The 22,477-nt window shown below is 36.0% G+C and overlaps 1 protein-coding gene across 2 annotated transcripts in view; it reads right to left on the bottom strand.

The window, feature by feature from the left end:
• Window positions 1-22,477, bottom strand: part of NRXN1 (neurexin 1) — a 671,624-nt gene that overhangs the window by 286,997 nt on the left and 362,150 nt on the right. The window lies entirely within an intron of this gene.

Raw genomic sequence — 22,477 nt, 5'->3', positions numbered from 1 at the left:
CTTTTCAGTAATTCCCTGTCCACTGTTCTTCAAAGAAACAGTTTTCTTTGATCCATATTATAACTGAATCTCCACAATTTGAAAATAAACCTGTTGTATCTCACTCCCCCCCTGCTGATGAGTGTATTTCCAGTCAAGACCATTCTCTCAGAATATACTTTTCAAGGTTGTGAGTCCTTTCTCACACCTTTTGCATTACCTTCCTGCTTCATAACACTTTTCTGCAATAATCTGGATACAGATTTTAAAACAATTAATTGAGGCTTCTATTCCAGATACTTCAACAGGACAATACATCTGGAAAATATAAAGCATCTAAATAATGCAAGAATTGTGAAAAAAAAATGGAGAACAGTTAGATAACAATAAACCTCATTATTATCTAACCAAATTCACAGCTGCAATGTCATACCCATCAAATTCAAGAATCAGCATCACTAGAAGAATGTGAAAAACCTATCCAATAGGAGGCCATCAGAAGATCCAAGGAATATGGAAGGAGCATTGAAAAGGTGTGCAGAATGTAGAACAAGAGAAAGAGAAGTAGCAGAAGATCTTGAAACAGAAGTCCAGAGTATATTAGAAAATTGAAGCTAGGAATGTTTTACTTTCCAGACTCTGATTTTAACAAAGGATCCAAGCAACTGCAGAATACACAACAGCAAAATCTTGGTGATTCACAATTATTTCTTCCCCTATATACTTATGAAATAGATGTTTAAATTTAGTGCTGCTCTTCTTGAAAAGGAAAGTAGAGCTTTTTCCGTCATATTTCAGAAAAGCTCCAGGACTGAAATGGAATACATTTCAAATGGAAAGATCAAAGTTACTGTGTTTCATCCCAGAACGCACAAATTTAAAGAAAGAAAGTATTTTTTTTCCAAAAAGTGTTTTGATCCTGATTACTTATACATAGGGAGGTTGAATTTTTGCCAAGTTGCATGAAAAACTATGCAGTTTCATTGATTCATAACTGTCCAATTATATACAATCTTTGCTTACTGCTCCTGAGCAAGGACAATTTTCATGTCATTATTTTCCTTCTGGTTTTCAGCAAGCCAAGCATCACTTGTTTCAACAGAACATCATTACGGGTTGCTTTTCTCTCCAAATACATTTTCCAGTGGATCAGGTTAGGAAAAAAAAAAAAGAAAGAAAGAAAAAAAATAAAGATAACACAAAACCAAACTGAAAGAAAACAAACCCTTTAAAAATGACAACAAAACCACTGTCACAGCAGTACAGCTGGGATACAAGCTTCTCTGCCTCTCTGAGAATTCCTCCAGCCTGCATGGGGAATATTGACTGCTGGGCAGATCACCACAGCTATAAAAGAGAGCATGGGGAACTGAAATGAGGAGGATAAAGAGTGGGAGTGGGGTATGTGTGTACACTTGTTCACCAGCATGTGTGAGAGAGAACAAAGAAAAAGCTCTATGTTTGGGTTTATGTATCCTTTGCAACATTTCAGAGGTTAGCAATAGTCCCCAAGAAAGCTTCTGCTCATATCCTTTCCTGATTAAGGCAATTAATATTGAAGTAATCTCATATTCATGAGTAATTTTCTAAATAAAAAAAGTCAGACATTTTTAGAAGGACTTTAGCCAAACAATCATGGACTACTTAGGATGGGCCAGATCTCCTTTACTAAACAAATACTTTGTTAAAGCCTTCTGAGATATCTGTAACACATTTTAATCATCCAGACCCACTACCACAAAATTAACACAGTGAAATTATGTTTTTAGAACAGTCCACTAGGTATGAACTTTTTTTTTTTACTTTTTTATTTTTTAATTTAGAGTGGTTTACATTTAACAAAGTTGCTAGCAGGTTAAAACTGTTGATATGACCTATAACTGAGTCCATATGTTCCTCCTCTCCACCCTCTCCTTTTTAAGGTTTTGTAAGCTTTGATTTCAGGAACCTCTCACTTATTCATTTACAGCAACACGAAGCAGTATAACCAACACAATTATTGCATATACTGATGCAATTGCATAATCCTCCATGGAGAATTATATGTATGCTCTGAATGACAGCTATAACTCTGAAAATGTATTAGGGTGAAATGCTGATGGAACAGACAAGCATCCTCTGGTCTCAGTTCAAACAACAGGAAAGCATTCTGCTTTTCACTTGGAAAGGAAAAACCAATCCAATGATTTCACAAGTTTAGAAATCATAGCAAACCCATTCAGGGATTATAGCCTTAAATTTATATTTGAATATATAGCCATTCCACAAGTCTGGGGATTACAAATTGCGCTAAGAAACATTCTACTAAATGCATGTGATATTTTATTATCATGAGACAATCTGACTATAAATGGCTGTAGACTATTAAGGAGTTGGAGTGTAGTGAAAAATGTGGTCACAATCACAGATTAACTAACTGTTGTTTTTTTGTTCTGCAAGGCTCCTGTTACTGAATTCATCAGTGTTATTCCATTAGCAAAGCAGTGTTCTCCTCTGCTGCCACATGAAACACAAAGGATTGTGAATAAGCTCTGAAGGATCACACAGGGAACAACATAATGCTCCAGTTCTGTTTTCCATCACCACCACAGGATAGCAGACTGTGCATGCAAGAGACCTGATGGAGCCATGCCAGCCACTAAAGAGGGAGGAACAAGAAACTCTGCAGCACTTCTCAGCTGGGTTTGGGTGGAAGAGATATTGGTGGTGATGCTTTTCAGTGCTTTGCAGAATGTTTGGGCAGAGGAGATTCAGGCTAGAGTCACCATTTCAAGCCCAGTATGTCCAATCTATCCTTTAAGAATATCTGTATTCAACAATTATATTCCTAATTCATTCCATTAGGCTATTTTCACCCAAGCTTTCTTAAGATATTACTGAAAAATTAGGAGCTTTCATTTTTAAGTAAGATGTGCTTATTTGCCATACAGCCCTTCTGCCTTTCTTGTGTGTGCTCCCATTCTAATTCTTACACAGAGACAGTGACACCAGTGCTGATGATAATGACACTGGCAAACATGCATGCAGAATTAAGTTAGAATGTGCTAGAATTAGTAGCAGCATCTTGGTTATTCCTCTCCAAAGGAAGGAGAGAATAATTTCCCTCCCCTCTCCCCAGTTAGCTTTCTTTTTTCTACTGTAAATAAATGCAGAATATATATAGCTAATAAAAGCAAAAGTGAAAGTGAGGTTCACCTGCAATTCAATTAGTGATGCTGAAGGCTAAAATGATATGAACAGCATGCACAAACAATAAACAATAGCTCTTTTAAAAGGGCATATGCTATTTCTAATGGCATTTTTCAAAGCAGCCCTGTTAATTTTTGTGGTATTTGAAAATAAATAAATGCAAATACTCAAATAAATGCAAACTACTCAAAAATATTATGTATTCCAAAGAAGTTTTGAATTAAGGAATCAGTGAGTTTGTATTGTAAGATATTTTACCAAATATCATCTATGAACAATAAATATCAAACAAGCCAACAATAAATATTAAACCTTGGTGCTGAGGGACTTGTAATGCATATAGACAAAGAGGAAGACTAAGCAGTTAATAATTTCTTGTATCTGTGCTTGTTTTAAAAGGTAATATGAAAGTATTTCTCTTGGGTTCCATTCCCTCCAAGTGAGACACACAAACACACACAAATTTTAATGAGCCCCTTCAGGGAGCTGATACTGAATAACTCTGAAGAACCTGACACACAATAGATACAAAGGCAAGTGCTTAAAAAGCCAAAACAATGGGTCAAGTCTAATCTGTACCTGTGTGAATCAGGGTTTCAAGATTGAGAGTGATTTGATTTAGAGCAACAATGGAAGCCCAATCACTGGTGTTGAAAGGAAGCTATCCAGGAGGATACTTTTATCTGTCTATGGTACCAGATAACAGGAACTGGAGTGGCACAGTTTGACTCAGTCTGCAGTCAGAGAGGTGAAATTCGAGGCATCCTTTTATCTGCCCACCAACCTGAAATAACCTCGAGAGGAATTCCTTGGGAAAAGGTGATGGCTGCTATAGCCACCTCCTTTCACACTTTCTCCACACACCCATGCAGGTGTTTATAAGTCCTGGCTGGACTGTGTAAATTCCCTCCAATCAGGCCAACTCTGAGTATCCTGACTACCTGTTGGAAAAAATGTCATGAAATGTCTCTGAGCATAAGTACCCACCTTTGAAGCACCACTTCCCTCTGCAGCTATATGGAATTTAGGCCTATTCTCTGTTGCTGCAAATAGAACTGAACAAATAATTGACTCGCTGGCTCTTTTCCAAAGCCAAAACAAATAGTTGTTGAGGTTTCTTTAAACTCTTTCTTTCCTAGTGAAATGAAAACACTTATTATTTTATGATTTTAGATTTTGTTGTACTTTAAAGGTTTCAAAAAACCTCTGTTTTAGAAAGAAGCTTTTTAAAAGCTATGATTTAAAAAATGAATACTGCATTATTTTAGCTGATGTGATTTAAACACATCTACACAAACCAGTGAATTTTTTTCACCTGGGAGGAACTCTAACCCCTCTCTCCACCTGACAGGCTTTCCAGAGTTTGTAAGCACTAGGTGTAAATTCTGGAGTTCACATGGCCAACTGGAGCTCCGAAGAGTAGGTTGGACCTTTGGTGGTTCAGATTTATTTGTGAACATTTGTTCCTTTATTGTCTTTGATGATATAACCAGCCACACTAATTTTGGATATAATTGTAGGTAAGCATGGTGTTTGACCATCTGTTGCAGTGTCTACAAAAAGATTTGTACTTGTACAATACATTTAAACTCTGATAAAGTTGAACAACTAAGAACATGCCTGGAAAGGAATTTTTTTTGAATTCAAAACTTTACTCATATAAACAGACCCACTATTTTGAAAGTGGTTTGCATGTAACATGCTGCACATTTTGTGATTGTTGCACAGTATGTGTGATATTCCAGTGTATGTGATATTGCTCTCCTCCTCTCTCCCTGCTTTATATGCTCACATCTAATTTTGTGACTTTTTCTCTTTTGGCTTAGATATATCCTGCTGATGTTTTTGAATATATATCACAATGCAAAACAATGGCGACCAAAATTTCAGAATAAAGAACTGCATAACTAGGTTGTGTTGCAAAACTCTGAAACAAACAAACAAACCCCAAACCCATCCTTACTGCTTTTGATTTTCCTTTGTAAGTAAATCCAGAAAATTACTAAGGGAGAGAAAAGATAAAGGTAAGGAGTTAATCGTATTGTTCTTTTGCATGGAAAAGAAAACAGTACTAATCAAAATATACTGTAGATAAATCTTCTCACAATTAAGCACTAAAACTCTACAGGAAGCAGAATTATCAAGAATCATATCACTAAACCCTTAGAAACTATGAGTATTTTATCATTGAATTTCATCATAATTCCCCATTAACCATGATGAAGTTTCCTTTCATTCATGAAGAATAAGAGAAGACAATTGTTTTAAAACCTTTTTATAAAAGTAATTTTAAAAACTACATCAAACTTGCATGAAATGTTATTTTACAATACTTGAATTGATTTCATTCACACAGAGGTCCATGCTAGTCACCACTGACCTATTTTTATATATATATATAAAAGCTAGTTATTTTGTTTTGTTTGTTTGTGGGGTTTTGTTTGTTTGGTTTTTTTTGTTTTTTATAGGGATTCCTTAATTGTAGCATAAAAAGCTGAAAGAACAAATGCTTAAATAGCCTGGTATGTGACATGGTACTGTCCCTTTTCTGTTTTTCATCAGAAACACCTTTCAGTAGAAACCTCTTCTTTGGAAGAAGACAATAAGAGAAAGTTTCAAACTTATAAAATATTATGAAAGCAGCAAGTAAGACAGCAGATACAAGCAAAGAAACGCAGAAAAAATAAACAAAAAAAAACCCCTGGGACATCCCAGAGCACATCAGAGGCTTCAGGACAGGGGAAAGCTAGAGAATTAGAAGTGATTTATGCAGAGTGCACTGAAGGGATCTAAAACTGTGTCTGCTCAGATAGTTTAACCTGCTCTTGAAATCTAAAATATTCCTTGACATACCTTCAGTTTGCTCATCTTGTGTAATTAAGGCCTGGGTTCTGGAGCCTGAGCTTTTGCTTCCTGGGGACACTGGGTAAATGCCTAAGACCAGAGGCTTAGTGCTCCCCACAGAGCTTTTTATAAACAACAGTGATTTAAGCTCTGAGCAGAAGCATCTACTAATCACAATGCATCGGCATGAAACTCTATTCCAGAAATCAAACTCACATTAAAAAAATCAAAATAAAACACAACCCCACCCCTCACCAAACACCAGTTCCTCATTCCCTTAGCAACTCTGATCCACCTGTGACTAATTTTTGAGACTAGATGCACTTCCACACCACAACAATTTCATAATTCTTTATTTTGATGGTGTTTTCTCCTTATCTACCTCTTCAGATTTAAAAACATGAAGACTTTGTTTCCTCTAAAAAAAAAATGGTCTTGCTCTGGTTACTCTCAGTAAAATGCAAACCATTTCCCTGAACCTGGCATAAAAATTTTCAGAGAGTTGTTAGGGGACCTGGGAGCCACTCTCACAGTCCTCTCAGTCTTGGGGACATTCTTCTCTCTGACAGGACACAGCAAGTGACAGCCAAGAATGCCATATAGAAACAAAGCATGTTGCAAGGCTCAGGAACAATAGGGCATTTTTATAGGTATAGTATAATTGTAAAATAATTATCAGACTCATTGCTGGAAGGGGTTAGAAAGCTGATGGTGTGTAATTACAAAGGAGATATTCTACTCAGCAAAACTTAATTGTCTGGTCTTAATGCTGCCTGCTGCACATGGTACAACATTTCTGATCCAGGGAGCTGTCTGCTCTGCAGAAGCCTAAAGGTAAAGCAAAATTGCAATGGCAAGCTGGAAATTTAGCAAGCTTATAAATAGAAATCAAGTTTGGGAGGTATATGGCATATAGAAATGCAAGCCACTGAAAGGTGAGGTTTGGGAACTTCACACCTCAATGAACCTCTCAGTAATGCAAAAAAAAAAAAAAAAAAGAAGATAAATTATTTTGGATCTGGATAATTAAGATTAGAAGATAATCTAAAGGATGATTTTGTTTGCATGACATCACAACATTTTAAAAGGTCCAGGACCACTCATTCCAAAAACCATCAAAAATGCATTTCGGAGCTAAGTTGTCACAACCAATGACACCATATTTTCTGTGTGGTTGCCAGTGCTTATTTAAGTTGCCTCTGATCTGAAAGCTCCCAAGAAATAACCCTAGTTGCCCTTGGAACTTAGATAGTTTAGCAGTGAGAGCTTGAAAAAATGGGAAAGGTAAGTCAGCTAAGTTAAAAAACAAGAAAAAATATTTTCTTGTACTGTTTGTCACTCAGCAGGAGCTTAGAAATTGATGGTTAGTTGGATTTTAAGTCACTGGATGTTGATTTTGACTGTAAAGCTTCCAAAAGGATCTTTGTAGGAATCCAGGAGACCCTGGCACTCAGAAAGAAGTAACAATAATTGGCAGTAATCTGGAAAATGGCACATTTTCTCTACTGTTTGATTTATCTCATTGTACTAATCACTACCCTTCTGTGCAACTGCCAAAGAAATAGCTTCATTTGGAAATAGATTTGTTATAATTAAAAAAAAAATCACTGAGCAATTGACTTGTTCTTTTTACATGTAAACATCTCTGCAGATTAATTTCTGTTTCTACTTAATGAAGCAGGTTATTAAACTTGCTTATCAATTTTTTAAACACTTGTCATCTTTGATAATCTTAGAGGTGTTTCTCTTTCAAGGTATAATCTGTTTGTCATTGATAAACCAATTACAGATTTCAGAAGGCAAATGATCATGAAAAATGGATAATGAGTGGTAATAATTTAAAAAAAAATCATACTTTTGATATAGTACTAGAAATCAGGAAAAAACTGTCTATATTTCAAAATAAAATTGTTAATCATACATGTCACTTTATAGCCATCATCTTTCTACTCAGGTTTAGATTAGATGCTAGGAAAAATGTCTTTTACTGTCAGGGTGGTGAGGCACTGACACAGATTGCCCAGGGAAGCTGTGGATGTGCCATCCCTGGAAGTGTTCAAGGCTGGGCTGGATGGGGCTCTGGGCAACCTGGTCTAGTGAAAGTTGCCCCTGTCCATGGGGCAGCTCCCAGAGGTGAACAAGATGACCTTCAAGATCCCTTCCAACCTAAAACATTCTATGATTCTATGACAAAAGAACAGCCAGAGTGGCACTGAGGTACCGAAGATTGTAAAAATAAAACACGAACCAAATTAGCTCACCAAAGAAGTTTTTCATGGACAATGAGTGCAATAAGGATCTGTAATCAGCCTAAGTAGTATTTGCTGGCAGAAGGTCTATCTTTATGCAGGTGAAAACCATCTATGCAAAAGGATCAAAAAGAACATTTGTTTAAAGCTGGATGAGGGAGAAAGAATACTAACTCTGATTGTTGGCAAGGGTTTCCTACAATAAAGCTAATCACTGAAAAATGGCTGTGTTTAGGCAGGGTTGATCACAGCATTTAAGGAGAGTGCAGAAGAGATTCAGCTAGAGAAAAGAAAGCATGAATCAAACAAGTAAGGATATTATTAAGGACTAGAACAGCAAATTCATCACCTTTCTGACTTAGATGCTCATGCTTCGTTTAATTTCCCCATCTCTGCCCTAATTTTTTCCTTTCCAAGTGGTTTCTACATTCAACTATCTGACCAGTCATCTTCCAGATGTGTTGTAGATTCTTGGGTGTTTTTTTTTTTTTTGCTGTAAACTGGCCAGAATGCTGGGGGACTGACATTATTTCAAATATCTATCTATCTATCTATCTATCTATCTATCTATCTATCTATCTATCTATCTATCTATCTATCATCTCTCTCTATATATATTTATCTATGTATCTTTATCTATTGGATGTGTTTGCACAAATTGATGTCTAGGATTTGGAGCTTAATTGGCACACAATCCCTAGGAAAGGGATACGGTTCCTCCTTTCATATGGAGGTACTGGGTGCCACTTACAGGCAAGTAAAACCTCTTGGTTTCCTAGTAGGAAATGCTAGGCAGGAAGTGCATTTGTTTTTCTAGAAAAAGTGTTTGGTAGAGAAACAACTAAAGACAACTGACTTTGGTAGGTTTGGTCTGATGTAAAGTGACTGTGAAAACTGGTCTTAATCAGGCTTCTACTATATTTTCCTTTCTACAAAAGGATCTAGGCTCCTGCTATAATTTTCAAACTCAATCCAGGGACTTCTCTGAACCCTTCCAAGATGCTTAAAGTATGAATAAATTTAAGGTACTGCTGATTCTGAATGTTTCCAATGCCAACGTAATGTTTTCTCCACTGAGGTAAGTGGCAATCTTGAACAAGGTCAAAAACACATTTAAAAGCAATGGCTGCTTAAATCATTTAATGTGGCATAACTTTGCCACAGCTTAAGACCTTTTAAACCTTGAGATCATCACATCTTAAGCATTGAGAGTAGATTTCAATCTAGTATATTACATGAAAAACACATCTCTGCCACAAAACAAAAAGGTGTTATTTGCAGATAAATAGCAAATAGGAGGCTGTAGTTTCCTTGTGAAAATTGGCTAAGAAAAAGACAAATTTGTCTCTTTTCTTGTCTTATAAAAGACTTTTCAATAAGCTATCTTCAGCCAGAAGTCTCCATGTTACAGACATACTGATTTCTAATAATGAAGGCACAATGTAAGTCTGCATTTGCAGAAAGACTACCCTGCATCTGATAAAACATATAGCAGCATATGGCAAACTGACATATGGTAAAGGATGACTGTGTACATAAAAACTGCAGTTTTCACTCACATTATCTGCCCATGGTAGAAAGGAAAAAAAAAAGCCTCCTTCTCCCTTGCATCTTAGATATTTCTAGAAAATCTCCTTCCAGCAACTCTAACATTCTTTTTTCTTTAATCTGTTGGGGTTTTTTTCTCAATTGTAAATAAAGATCAAAGTTTGCTTAAAAAAAAAAGGCAGCTTGGCAGATTAAGCCATTTGGGATTGAGCTAAGGTATCCAATATCAGATACGGAATATGGAATTTTGGGCTTTACTGAAGCATATGACAGTGAGAATGGGTGGGAAAATATGAGGGGAGGGAAAACCATGACCAGACACTCCTAAGCAAGAGCATTGAAACTGGCAGACTTGGTTGGATATAACTGGAGACAAGAATTTGGCTCAAAGTATCTTTGATATTTATTTTAAAATAAAGAACATCTGTGAAGACTGAGAGAAGGAAAACATTTTCGACATTTTATATTTAAACATTTTGAGTAATAAAGTCCCACTCTAAGAACACAAGAAATGTCAAATGTGCCCTATAAATACACATATCTCAAAAGCAAGAACTGATGCAACTATAGCTATTATTTCCCTATTTTCTCTTCAATGTACATTATCTATATCACTGTAAAACAGCAGAGAAGTGAAATTTCCAATTTCCTCAAAAAGGCAGTTGAAAAGTTTGAGACGCATTTACTCTTAAAAGCTTCAGACTGCAATCTAATATCAAAATTCCACTATATACAATTATTTTTGTATGGGATTAAGTGTTTTATTTCCTCATTATGCATGCTATTCATAACCAGCATTTTATCTCTTCACTGTGGACTAAAAAGGAAAATAAACTGTCTAAATTAATGGCAATAATTGGCAACCATCCCACATGGACTATGCTATGCAAAGGACCGTGCACAACCAACTCTCATACTTTCTATTTTTCTAGGCATAGCTGCAGTTAATATCCAGTCAACCACTGTTATTGTACACAGGGTGTTTCTAATATTCTTCAGATCCAGGGGTTTTTGTTTTGCTGCATCTAAATGGCACTGTAGCATTGGCTAAGGTTTACCTCATTACCTCCAATTGACATAAAACTGTTCATGAATCTTACATTACTTGGGTTCTCCTTTTAAATGCAGCCTTTATCACTTCTTTAGGCAGCATGAGATATTTTAATTTCTGCCTACACTAAAGCTCACTGGCCATTGTGCTTGGGATATTATTATCCCAGCACTGAGCAAGTATGACACTGTCCCTGCTTTCCACCACCACTGCACTTCAGTAATGACAGTGAGCTGCACACTACGTACAGGTTTTAGCATGAAGCCACTCAGCTGTTCCATCTTTCAGTGGGAGCAGAAAATAATTATTGCACTCTCTCATCTTGTCAGCACACACATTTTATTTAGAGGATGGCTTAGTTAACAAGAGAGGAAATGTTGTCCAGTGCCTATTCACTCAGATGCACCTGGAAGTGATTAGGTGAGAGATCTCCTTCAGATCCCTGCTGTAGCTCATCTGCTCTGAGATCCTGAACCACATTTTTCCACATTCCAAACCAGTGCCCTGTATTGCAATCTGTGGAGTGTTTTGTAGTGGAACTGCTGAAGCTATGTCACTACATGCCAGTCATTCAATATTCATAAGAGAAGGGACAAAGGACATGAATTTGGATGTCCTGTATGAATGAATGCCTTAATTACCAAACTATAGTAATTCCTCTTTTATTTCTCCTTGTGGGTATGGAATTACTTGGACAATGTGGTGCAATTTCAGCAGGGAGTTTTACCAAAACCATCCACTTCTGGCATCATTAAGGCCTGCTTCAAATAATTCTGGGTCTAATGGATTCAACCCTGTGAGGTATATCTGCTTTCTCACACAAAATTCTAACTCCCTTTCTAACTTTTCATCAGGTCCTGCACATGAGAGAAGCAGGGAATGCTCAGTTTGGGAATTTGGCCAGGGTATAAGCTACATATCTTTAAAGCTCTGCAGTGAAGAAAGAGTTACACAGCAATCACTGTTTGAACAGACACAAGCTCACTGCAAAAGCCAACAGATACTTGTCACATATGGCTGGGGGAAAGAATAACCTAAAGGAACAGATGGAAATCCTACCTGAAGAGCATATCAAAACACAGGCAAGCCAAGAGAGTCAAACACAGTCTTTTGTCCTGAACTTGTGAAGGCTCACACAACTTAAGAGTGCAGGAAGTAAGAATAATCTCCAAGTTCTGAGTCTGTGGATGCCTCTGCAAGATCCAGGTGTATGGCTATATTTTCACAGAGAAATAATACTTTTAACTTAAAGACCAGGTACTCCATGAACTGTTAAGCTATAGGCTCCCAAGGAACCCCTTCCCTGATTTTCCATCTTAACAACAGCATTAGTTAAACATTTGAAATCTAGAAATTCTAGCAGTCAATTTTTATTTGCTGCACATACATTATGAAAGTACATTCAAAAATGTTCTTTATTTTACTGAAGGATCCTAGAAACCTTCAAAACCTAGAGGCTTATGTGTGTCTTCACATCTGTCCAAGATGAGGAGCATGATGGATGCTCATCGTGGTTTGATGTGGAAACTGCTTTCTAAGCAAAAAACACAGGACAGAAACAGCAGCCTTTTCTTCTGGTACAATTTGGAAAATTAATATACTAGATTTGCTGTAGTTAAGGACTTCTTTAACTCCTTTCATCTGTTCTCTTCCATGACAATGGAATTAGGCCTACACAATAGAATAAAGAAACGAAGCTATCCCAGGAGGAAGCTACTGAATGACAGCAGTTAATTGAGCTAAACTCTTTTTTTTGCACTCACTTTTCCAATTTCCCAGCTGTTAAGCCTTTTTTTTTCAAAGGAAAAATTACTTTTCACCCTATGGGTTTTACTTTTATGATGATAAAAAAAAGTTAGATGCATGCATGTTTTTACTTTGTTTAAATGGAGAAGTTTCGTATGGGAAGCAGTAAAGCAGAAAAACACAAGAGGTTAAACCTGATCCTTGGCCTTATCAGCACCATGCCCAATATTGCACACAACATAACTTCCTGTGCATTTATGGATGCTTATCCACACTCAGGAATAAGGCTGCACCTTGTCTTGAGCTTTGCAAATTTCTCTCCCTATGTTTTCAACCAATTTCTTGAAATCTTTCGAGATGGGCAACACGTCATTAAACAATGGAGGATCTAGAGCAGCAAAGCTAAGATGCTAAAGCCACAGGGAAGGTATCAGAGAGCAGCAGTCTCCACAGGAGCTGCAGCATCAGAAAGCCTCAAAGCAGAGTCAGATGTCAGCTCTTCAGAAAAAGCTTGCATACTTCGCCTTTTCTTCCTCCTCCACTATTTAAAAAAGAAAATACCAAAGGGAAAAGCAGACATATGGAACAGTCCCTCATATTATGTGAAGCTTTAGTTACCTACTGTGCCCTGCTTTTACAATAATTTAATGTAATAATGATGAAATGAAATCAATAATCTCACATGAGACCAGAAATTATTGGTGTTTTGTGGTGTATTCAATCAGCATTTACATCACTGTTATATCCAATTTCTATATTGGCACCAAATAAAAAATGTTTATATATGTGTGTACATATAAGAGTCAATGCATCTAGCATTTTGTCTTTTGTATTGTAGAAACTAAATGCTATAAGCCTTTTTTTTTTAATGAAGATTGCGCTTTTCCAAATCTCAGGGAAAAAAACAAACAATGTCACTCAACACTAAATCTTTGTAGAGAAGTTTTAAATCCTTTGACAAAGTATTAAACCAAAATAGTGGTATGAAAAGCTGCAAGTCTGGTGGCCTTCAATATCTGTTTTTGATTAATTAAAGGTTTAAATGCAGTCAGAGTCAGCAACATGCCACTGCTAGAGAGGTAGGGATATTAGATGACAAAAATGTACTCTCTATTATCCAGAGCTAAGGAAGGAAAGTACTAGCAGTAGAGCATAAATTTAATATTTTTGTATTTCTGTGCAAATTTAAATTAATCTTTTTTGGAATCCCAGGTATAATAAAATAGAGTCAGACAGGTGTTCAGACTTGCAAAGTTCAAGGAAACATTCTGATAAATCTTACAGATACTGAAATTAAATACTTCTATTAATCAAGACGGAACAGTGCAGCAAGATTTAGACCAGTTTCCAGTCTCTCTCATGTTCTCATTAGTGACTCATATTTAACAGCTACTGTCTTAAATTCACCCTTACTATTGTGGGAAAAACTGGACATTAATTTACACTCAGACAAAAGTCCCACTGAAATGAAATATTCCAGATAATCCAGGTTTGTGCTGGGCAGCTAATCTGCTGTATTCCTCGTACAACCCATGGAACACCACCACCAATCTCTACAAACCTACCCTTGCTGACAAAGTCAACTCCATATTATATTAACTTCCACGTAGACTTAGTGTCAAAAATAAGAGGGAACACAGTTTCAGGTCTAAAGATTTAGGGGATGATAGGCTGCTCACTGATGTCTGAAAGACCAACTAAAATAGAACTCGTAAATATTAAAAATGTTACTGTTAGAGATGTAAATACATAATTCATATAAAACTCTTACCCAAAACCTAGCTTTGACTTTAGTACACAATCTTCTCCATACAAACTTTAGGAAAGAATCTTAAGCAAATTCAATTTTTATTGCCTGTATTGTTTCTAGTGCCTTTATCAAAATGCAGGGAGAGAGTAAGTTTCTGCCCAAAATAAATGCATAAAAATGCTCTCTGGCTGCACTGAGTCATGCTACATTCAAAGTATTGAGGCAACCCTTTGCAGGGTTCCCATCACAGTTTCCATCCTAGGAACAGGCTTCATCCATTTCCAGTGCTGAAAAAGCCCTCAACAAATAGCTCTGGTTGATTATCATAATATCATTTGCCAGTGCTATTATGTTGTATCAGCAGACACATTATAAACTTCTATTTTAGGTGCTAAATTTCCAAACTGTGAAAAAAATCTCTGAACAGAAAGTTGATACTCAATAATGAGTAATTTTTGCATACATTTAAAAAGAGCAGTGCATTCATATTTTAATACCACGGGGAAAAATGGTATTTAATTCCTGTTTCAAGATACATTGCTGCATAAAAGCAACTTTACAAGGAATTTGTTACCTGATTTTTTTTTTTTCATTTTCTTCTTCCTAAGAAGAAGAATTGAGGTGATGCAAGCAAGGTTCTGCATAGTGTACTCTGTAGGCTGGATCATTTTCTCACATCCAGAGTGTCTTTTTGAGTCAATCTCTTGACTGCTTGCACAGGAATAGCTCTGTACATAGTGCCAGTAAAGCACTTTATTCCAATCAGCACAATACAATGACTGGAGTGTTTTGATGAAACAGTGAAGCCCTACGATACAAATCTGGGTTTTTTGGGTTTTTTTTCCTATTATTATTTATATTTCTGAGACTTTGAAAATGAAATGGTTTTAATTGTTATATTTGATTTTTTTTAAAAAATTACTTTTTAGTAGCTACTTTTATTCTCCAAATCCTTCAATGACGGGTGAAATCCTGGCTAATTCAAGTCAGCTGAATTTTGCCACTGACTTCAGTGTAACCGAGATTTCACTTGGTTACAACAACAAGTTTTATATAAAAAAGAAAAAAAAATCTAAATGTAATAAAGAGCTCTGACTAACAGCAAGTGCAAATCTGTTTGATAGATGATGTACCCTATGTACCAATATACACTGCAGCTCATACCAGCCCAACAAGAACAGCCATAAGCTACTGAGTAAGAAGCAATGCATATGTTTTTAAGAGCAGATTAAATGCAAAATATTGACATTTGTGTTGGTCTATCAAATGCATCAGGTACATTTTGGGTAGAAACACCAATAAATTGACTAGTCTAGTATAATCAAGTTTGAAAATCCAGGTTTACTAGGCCAAAATTTAATAATTCTTAAATGTGCATTAGGAAGATAAATCCTAAATTGAGCTGGCTGAGTGCTTCATGACTGTTCTCTTTATCCACTTAGCCATCATTGAAAATGGAATATATTGGCAAAAATAATTGTCTGTTTTGTCTCTTCATCCCATTGTTTACTCTTGTTTCTGCCAAAGCTTTCAGCAAAAAATTATTTTTAGGTATTGCTAGATATCTTAGTAATAGTTTTTTTCTACAGCAGATATAAGAATACATACAATTGAAAAAAAATCTTTTCAAAAAACTATTTATAGTTGAAATTCATAACAAATAGGAGTAATTGTCTCTTGCAATGAGTTAGACTAACTAGTTTTACGTGTATATTTTAAAAGAATGCATCCTCCAAATTTTTACAGAGTGTTCCTCTGACAACAATTTTGCAAAACCAAGGAAACAATGCAACAGTGATGCTGTGAGCTGTGCAATACTATGGTAAACTGTTGCTAATTATTATTAATGACGTGATGTTTTTTATTTTTAAATCACAGGATATGTGATCAGATTAACAAAAAAACTAATTTAGATGATTATTGTACCAAAGTGGTTCTGCTTTGTTAGGTTAATTTACCTAAATTCAGTATACAGCAATGACAGTAATAGAAAATGTTAAGCCTCTAATTTTCAATGCATATCCTTGTTGTAGAAGTAAAATACTCCCTACATTCAAACACAATGTTCTCTATATTAAATCCTTGACCCTTTGCAGTGCTGACTGGAGGAAAAACTTTACAAGGCCGTACATATCTAACTGGCCTATCTTTTAACAACAGTGAGGAATTTGGGCCTTTTTTTTCCAATCTATTATTCAATAGCACTGCTTTATACCTGTGCCATTATTACAGGAGATTAGGATGAATTTGCTATGCTGACTGCTGCTAAACTAATCAAAATAGTCTGGAGAATCTAAAAAGTTATTAGACATTTTGATTAGATGTGTGAAAAGTAGATGGTGATCATTTAGCTGATACAATACACTTAAAATCAAACTAAGATTAATATAAAAAGATTATTCTAACCCTGTCCAGCCAGGTAAGCCAGGTCCAGGAAGGACCAAAATTACCTATTTAATAGACAGAAAGGAAGGTATTGTTTAGGAAACATCTAACAAGATCTTCAGGATTGAAACCTCAGAATGAGCCTTTCTCTTTAAATCTATTATAGTTATTTTGGTGTGGCTACCTTTTACCAAAACAATAATTTTGCAAATTGGATTCCTGGTAATTCTTGGAGCTTTTTCTCTCTCCCTCCATTTGCTTTCTTGAAACAGAAGTAAACATAATGATAAGCAGCCACTAGTTTTTTCTCTTTTTATGCATTTAATCGATTTGCAACCTTTGAAATTTTTTTGGCTCCTGAGAACCAGAGTGGAAATTACACATGCATTAAACCTGCACCAATTTAGTTTTGAAAATTTCTAGTAAAAAGTCATCGAGGGAAATCTTTCCTGTCCCAAACCCATGTTACCTAGAATTAGAATCAAAATATATTTTGGCCCAAAATCATGAACCAGTTTTAGCAACTACAGTTTTCATGTTGTAATAAAACTCTGCCTAGATCAATTTATTCACTAAGGAACTGCTTATTTGTGTGATAAACACTTCTGAGTGATTTTTAAGTTGCTGATATACCAGGGTCTACCACGTCCTGAGGAGATATACTCACAGGATCACCACTTAAAGAGGTAAGGTTTGCATCAATTTCTAATATAATGTAGCTGAGAACAACAGGATTTCAGAAGTGGTTACTTGAAATACAGGATCTTATTATTCCTTTGCACCCAAACACAACTGATGAAAAAGATAGGAATTTCTTTCTTGCAGATCATAAAAAATGTAAGTGCTTGAAGTCTGGTGGCTTTGTGGCTGAGCCAAGGCACTACTCAGGTTGCAAACAAAGCACTAAAAACTGCTGCTAAAAATACTTTGGAAAACATGGTGAGAAGTGATTTTCTTGCAACTCAAATTAGATTTGTTCCCCTGGTAGATGACTGAGCAAGAGGTATTATAAAAGTGAAGTAAGGCTCAATACAACAAAATTTTGCTCTCTCTTTCCCAACTTGATTTTTTTAACATCAGATTAAAAATTAATCAATTGATAAAACTTTTCATATTAAGGCATCCCACAACTTGATTCATTGAATGGAATAACTAAAAAGCATAATGAATTGATTGGCCTAAGCTGTATATTTTGTCACATAGTCATTAGGTATAATTTCCCACAATACATAGAGTTTTAAAACCAGACACAAATATTACAGCAAAATCTGAGACTATAAGCATTGCGCAGTAGAATCCCATACCTGAGTTTCAAGCAACACAAAAATATTTATCTAAAATTACTCCCAGGTGGAATGGTGATACCATTATGCATCCTGTCAAATATTTGGATTTGGTGATAGCATTTGCTGGGCATAGGATAAACTCCAGTAAAGAGCCTTGCAATCAAAATAAAACAAAAAAAAAATAAATTAAGTGGCTTATCAAAGAAATTACAATTCATGCATGTTTTGAAACTCAATTTTCTGCCCCTGTGTTTCATTTTGCAAAACAATACAGTTGGAGTTAACCAAGGAGCAGGCAGTTCCATGCCTGCTTTCCATCAGATGATTGCAGAGGAATTTGTGTGTCCTTTGAAATACAAGTGGCATCTTCTCACCTGCTGAGTTTAATTTCAGAGTCCAGAACTATCATTAACAGAAGTTTTTTTAAGCTGTGTACTATCTTTCATTCATTCTCAACACTAACAGAAAGCTTTTCTCAACAGGCAGATACCTTAGATACCTTTAGCTTCCCCTAGAGAAAGCAAATCATCCATCCAAAGGATACATGAATGGTAGGCATAATGTTCAAACCCTTTTTGGTGTGTTTTAAATGCTGCTTCTTTCCTCATGAATGGGAAACATGAACATAGTCTAAATATCAGCATCTGAAGCTATGCTCAGAAGTTTCTGAGGTATCCAATCCCTTGTTTAACTTCCTCTTCTTTAGTGCCACCGTGGCTTTTGAGCAAGTCAGCTCACTAAGGTAGCTAAAAAGCATGTCCAGGAAAAATGTTCTACCAGATCATTTGCATGTGCAGGAGATACATTTTTCATATCCATTTCTGTATAAACAGGATTTAGGTTCAATTTATTTTTAGATTTACCAAAACATAAGCATGAAAAGCAGAACAGGATTAGAACTGAACTATGTCAGCCTTGTAGTCCAGATCACCCCCAAAGTCTAGGTCAGCTCATATGAGAATAAAAAATTACATTATTCAGCTCTTACTAGCTAGTCAGTAGAAAGAAAAACCTTTCCTAATGTCATCTTACTCTTTATTGATTCTTCTCCTCTTGTCCCCTTTTCAGTCCCAGCTCTCCCTTACATAAGCATAATCAAATTACAAGAGCACTATCTGATCAAATTCTACTTTGCCCATTCTCGGCTTCATCTCTATTATTAGAGTCTCCCCAGTGCCTTTAATTTAATGAAAAGCCCTGCAGCCTAAATGTCATTGCTATTCTAGATTCCTATTTTAAATCTTCAGGCCCTGCAAGGCCTCACAGAAGGCACTACAGGAGCTACAAGGGTGGAGCATGCACCAGAACGCAGTCTGGAGCAGACCCAATACCTGAGCAATAGCTCTCTAAAGACAGGAGAGCAAAGCAGCAGTGTGTTTGTCTCAACAGGGGTGCATGAGGTGTGGAAGAAAGGTGAGATGGTTGCAAATGATACTGGGTCTTAAGCAAAGCCAAAAAAAAATTAATTTGCTTGTGTTTTTTTTTTTTTATTATTGATTTTTAAATAGCTTTATGAAAGTGTGGGATTTTATCTAACCTTTGGGGAAAAATAATTCTGATGTTATCGATTAGCAGTTTTTTCAATTTCCAGCCCATCTGTGGGCAAAAATTTACACCTGTGATGAAATGCAGGTCAGCTGGGTATGGCTTTCAAAATGCCTGGTTTCATTCATATAAACATTCTGAGAATTTTAAATACACCCAAAAAATACCAGCTAATGCCATCCCTACCTTTGGTACCTAGTTGCACTGGACACAAAGTTACCATTCAATGAAAGCCTTATCAAAGATGAGATAAAAATGCATCCTGCTGCCTCTTCCTCTGGCAATTTGGACATTCATGTCAAAGTTATGTAAGGGCCAGCGATAAGAAAATCCACATATGGTAATTCATACACCCAGTTTACTACAACATATGGCACAGTATAACATGAACATGTGTTCACTGCCCTCCCCCATTCCTTCTTTTTTTTTTTTTTTAATTTGGGAGTCTCATAAGGAATTTCTGAATGTATGGGAAGTTTTATATGCATGGAAAGCTCAGCAGCTAGTAAAGAACTTGTTAAAATGGACGAGTAGATTAAATCCACACAGTAATAACAGAGATGGTTACCTGGGCTGACTATTCACAGAATGGGAGTACAAAAGAAAATGGCATTTTTGGTGAGTCCTAGCAGTGAGAACAGGCTTCATGGTAGTACCAGTCTTTAGTTCCATTTACTTGTGTGATCAGTTTATAAGATTGTTTAATGAGAATTGAGCAGCTTTCTGCAAAACTTTCTAGAGCAGAAATCTGTTGAGTAGACGGAATTTTGAAGTTCTACATGTGAGTATATTACATAGGCATCATTTCACAGGCACCACTATATGTACGATACATAAGTATCACATATATGCATATATCTTGCAAGAGTATAAAAAATTTGCACATTTTCCCTAACATTTATGGTGTTTCAATGCTATTTAAAAAAAAAAAGGCATTCAAACATAGAAGGCAACTCATCAGCTGACTCCTTACGTGACAGACCCAGAGGCAACTCCAAAGCATCAACACAACTGCCTGAGGAGACTGCCAAGGAGCCAGCTGCTGCTACTGGAAAATCTTCCAAAGCTTTGCATCTGTGGCCTGTTACTGCTGTCCAAAAACATAAATGAAAACAATAAAAATAATAATTTTAAAAAACCAAACCAAAACAAAAATTTAAAATCCATCTTTGTTGTGAAAAACTCATAACATGTTACATAACACACTATGCATCAGGGCAAGTTGTATCTTTTCCCCCAGATATTCCTGTACTCTAATCTTGCAGTATGTTGTTCCTGACTTTCCTCTGGTGGCTTCCATGAACTTGCAACATCTGAGCAGTTAGAACATTAAGGAAGCAATTCAGGAACTTAATAATGGATGTGTAGTGGCTTTTTAGGCACCTAGATCCCAGCTGCCTGAAGGACACCGTTGTCCAAAAGGTTATGCAGATGTTTAAAATCACTTGAGACTGTTAAATACAGTCCTCTTTCAAATAGCTGTCATGTGCTCTAGCAACAACAGGAGAGTTGACTTTATGCAAGATATTTTTATAGGATTTAGAAATAAAAGTAGCTATCTGTCTTGCCCCTTCTCAGTGTGCTCTTGAGTTTCTGGATCAGTATAGTTGCAAAATGTAATTAGACAGGATAAATACCAAGATGGGATTCACTTGTTCTACCTATTGGGCAGTAAAATCCCTCCTCTAAATACAGGAATAGAAATTCAAGCAATTAGAAAAAAAGTCCTTTCAAAGAATGCTTCTGCAAATTACCTCAGATTGAGTTTGTTGTTACTAAGACTGACAAATTACCTGACAGCTTTTTCACTATCTTTCTTTGGAAATTATTGAAATAGTTCAAATGATGAATGACTGATCAATGAATGAATACCCAGAAAGTTTCAATTGGATATGCTGAACAGGCTCTGAGTTCTTCTGGTACCTGTGATCTACAGCTGTACAAAACTCAGCAATGCAGTATTTAATCTACCTCCCTGTGGAATCCTTAAAAAAAAAATCTATCAAACCAAGCAAAAATCACAAAAAAAAATTTTTGCAGGAACAGAAAGTATACTTGTGTGGATAGTTTTGTTTTCCTCAAGTAAGGTAAGTTCTCTCTTCGTGAAGCATTGTCTTTTCTTTATATTGTTGGAAAGCCAGAAAAGATTAAGGGATGAACAAAATCTGTGGTGTAAATGAAATAGAATAAGCAATAAAAATGTGTCCTCACAGAAAGTTCAAGAGTTTTTTAGAGCTTAAGAGAAGGATGTCTTTGCTGCAGAACATAGAGCTAGAAAAATGCTCTTGAATTACAGGTTTTTCAAAGAGAACATTTGCTTATGCAAACATTGGCAATTCTGTTTCATGAGGTTTAAAAGTAGAGTTGTGGGTCTGCAGCACACAGAGGTGAAGGTTCTAGATGGAAACATGTCTGGCTTAGTTGGGTTCAGCAATCTCCATGGGGAGATAATGTGAAGCAGTGTCAAGCATTTGAAAGAGCCCATACTTGTAACATTGATTAGGATGACAGTCTTTATATTAGGTGCTTTAGCAATAACTGAACCACTCTTTTAAAAGCTACAGAAAATCTGAAGGATATATTTTCTTGGGGTTAAAGTTCCAGTTTATCACTTTCTCCTTCCATATGGAGACTACAGGCAACTTTCATAAATGGCTGAATCTAAAATAATTCCCAAGTTAAGATTTTTTAAAATGTTGAGGTTTTATGCAAACTAGATTTTTTTAGGTTCTCAAATACTAGCTCATTGAATGAGTTATTCTAAACAAGGCTATCCTTTCCCTCCACACTCCACAGATATTTGTAGTATTTGAGAAAGGGTTTTAAATGAGCCTTTTAAAATACTGCATTATGTTTCTTGAAGCTTCACTGTGAAGTCTGATGAGAGGAGGAACAGTGATTAATT

The sequence above is a fragment of the Geospiza fortis genome, unplaced genomic scaffold (genome assembly GCF_000277835.1).
Source record: "Geospiza fortis unplaced genomic scaffold, GeoFor_1.0 scaffold271, whole genome shotgun sequence".
NCBI classification, from domain to species: Eukaryota; Metazoa; Chordata; class Aves; order Passeriformes; family Thraupidae; genus Geospiza; species Geospiza fortis.
Note: the sequence above shows the minus strand (reverse complement) of the source record. Positions and strands in the feature narration are given on the sequence as shown.